This window comes from Corvus brachyrhynchos, unplaced genomic scaffold (assembly GCF_000691975.1).
Source record: "Corvus brachyrhynchos isolate BGI_N302 unplaced genomic scaffold, ASM69197v1 scaffold101, whole genome shotgun sequence".
Lineage (NCBI taxonomy): Eukaryota > Metazoa > Chordata > Aves > Passeriformes > Corvidae > Corvus > Corvus brachyrhynchos.
In genome coordinates, this window is record NW_008237239.1 from 20528428 (window position 1) to 20530939 (window position 2512).

Consider the following 2512-nt stretch of genomic DNA (forward strand, 5'->3'; position numbering starts at 1 on the left):
AGAGCGGGGCAGCGGGGGGTGTTCCGCGGGTGGACCAGGGCCCATCGGCTCCAGGATGGCCATGGCCTGGCCCGGCCTGGCCTGGCCCAAGCAGAGCCTGTCTGGGCCCACTGGCCCCCACACAGGGCCCGCAGCCACCTGTCCCAGCACTGGAAACGAGAGAGAGCTTGGAGGGGGAGTTTGCCTATTCTTAAATGTGGATAACAGAGGTGATCACAACTTTAAGTGGCTTAGAGAATTGTCCATATTCAAACTGGCCAGCTGATAGGTTCTATCAGTTCCCAGAGGAAACTGTAAGCACCCCTTAGCAAGGACGTCCCTTCCGGGACTATGCTTGCTAACCTATGACACATAGGTTGCCCAGAGAAGCTGTGGATGCCACAACCCTGGAAGTGTCCATGGTTGGCTGGGACTTCCACAACCTGGTCCAGTGAAAATTGTCCCTACCCATGGCAGGGGAATTGGAACTGGATAATCTTCAAGGTCCCTTCCACCCCAAACCATTCCATGATAAATGTAATACAGTGCATCTCTGAGCTTTCTGCAACCAGCTTTATCTAATTTGAGGAGTGATATTCCCCACTCACAGACTAGAACTGTTCTTTCTAATGAGCTGCAATATCTGAAGATCAAGATCAACCAGTTAACTACAGTAAATTCAAAACTAGCTCGATATATTTCTAGTGAGGGGACAAGAAACTGCTAGTTTGAAATACAACTTTATTTTTTTAATCAATATGCAATCTACAAAATGTTATTACAAGATTATCAGCATGATCTGTTTGTACTTATACTGACAAAAGACCCAAATAAAATTATAGTTTCCATTAGGAGTAACAGCACTGCTTCAGAGTTATCAAAATTATTGCTAAGAACTACTAACTGCAGCACTTAGTTACTGTGTTAAGTAACAAAAAGACAAATAAATGCAAAATAGAAGTATGGACACCAATACCGCAGCTAAGAAGTCTGCCAAGCAAATAAACACAACCAAAAGTAACATGTGAAAACATGTGTTCAGACGTAAAATACTTTTGGACAACTAATACAGAATCTGAAGGAAATCAAAGCAAGGAGCATAAGGATGACAGTAGCTTGGTATCAATGGAGTGCATCATCATCCTCATTTCTCGAGAGCTGCTACCCAGGGGCAACAGAACCATTGTTCCCAATCACTGCAAAGCTTCAGCTGTGACATCCAGTAACACCTCTTTTCCTATCCTTTGTGCTCTCTTCTGGTTGGAATAAGCAGGCGTTTCAGGTTTCTTACTTACTAACATAAAAAATCATCTACAGACCATTACCACTAGTCCTTTCTTCTTCTTTTTTTTGCCTCTCTTTTATTCTTAGAGACGTTGATGCAGATCCCATTTTGTCAGTTAAAAGACTTCCATTGACTTCAATGGGTGTTTGAATCCAAAAACTACATCAAGTGCCATTTACCTGGAGTAATACAATTAGTATGAGAAAGATGAATGCAAAGATAAAGTTTGTCGGTTTCAGCAAGTGCAACCCTTTGTAAGTAAGGCAAACACGCTATAAAAATAGTTGTTCTCATTGATTTCTGTTTTAAGTATAAAATATCCCAAAACCTGCTGGTCCTTTGTGAAGGAAACACAGATAATACCTAAATACTGCCCTGAAGTAAATGTTAGTGAAATGTCAGCATCTTAAGTGACCCAGACAGTTGGAAGCATTTCAGCAACTGCAGGCACTCGCTGGGGGAAGCAAGATCAGATACGTGTGAAACCCAGTTCCTCACATGATGTCAGTACCTCCTGGATTATTTAAAGCTCCAGTCCTTCTGCTAGCTGGACACTGAGCATCTTAACAGCTTATAGCAACTGTTCCTCATCTCCATTCCCCCCCCAAAATTACAATTAGACTACTTGTAGACCAGATTCCTAAAGAATTCAGAGCCCATATGTTTACTCACTATCAGCTGCTGCAACATTCAAGGAAAATGTTAGCAACGAGTCTTAAAGTTAAGAGTTTATTCTTAAAGTTAAGAATATTTGTTCGGTAGGTTATGCTCAAGACAACGCAGAAGAAAGGGGAAGTCTGGGTGTTTCTGGTTTGACACGTCGCAAAAGAAGAGAAAGTTAGAATTCGATGGGGGGAAAAAGGTCAGACAACCCAAATTTTCGTTCATTAGACTGCAGCATATTTTTAAATATTCTGACATTAAGACATATAAACATCAGTGTGAGACTGAACAGGGCAATTATTTCACCTTAGGCTGCACTAATTGTCAAGTAATTGTCAAACCAAAAGCCATGTATTAAACAAAGTAACTTTCTTTCAGTGTAGCAGTATTTCTATGGAATTAATTCCCTGTGATCCTGATCCAATTCTGATTAAAGTGCATTGTGAGGCTTGCAAGCTTCAGATGAAAATCCAAGAGTTTGCAACACAGATAAAGCTGTAGCTTGACCTTTTTATGTTAATGAGTTCAGTAAGTCTGAATGAGCATTTGCACCATAACACCCTAATACAACTCTCTAGCAGGAAT

The 2512-nt window shown here is 41.2% G+C and overlaps 1 protein-coding gene across 6 annotated transcripts in view; it reads right to left on the bottom strand.

The window, feature by feature from the left end:
* The window catches only part of STON1 (stonin 1), a 44443-nt gene that overhangs the window by 19606 nt on the left and 22325 nt on the right, over positions 1-2512 (bottom strand). For 5 of the 6 annotated variants that reach the window (XM_017730106.1, XM_008630369.2, XM_017730108.1 and 2 more), the window contains exon 4: positions 701-2512. This exon is cut by the window's right edge and continues 2448 nt beyond it. The exons of the other annotated variant lie outside the window; for it this stretch is intronic. The gene's annotated coding sequence lies outside the window, so the exon portion shown is untranslated. Of the gene's footprint in view, positions 1-700 lie in introns of those variants that run through there. 6 annotated transcript variants of the gene reach the window in all.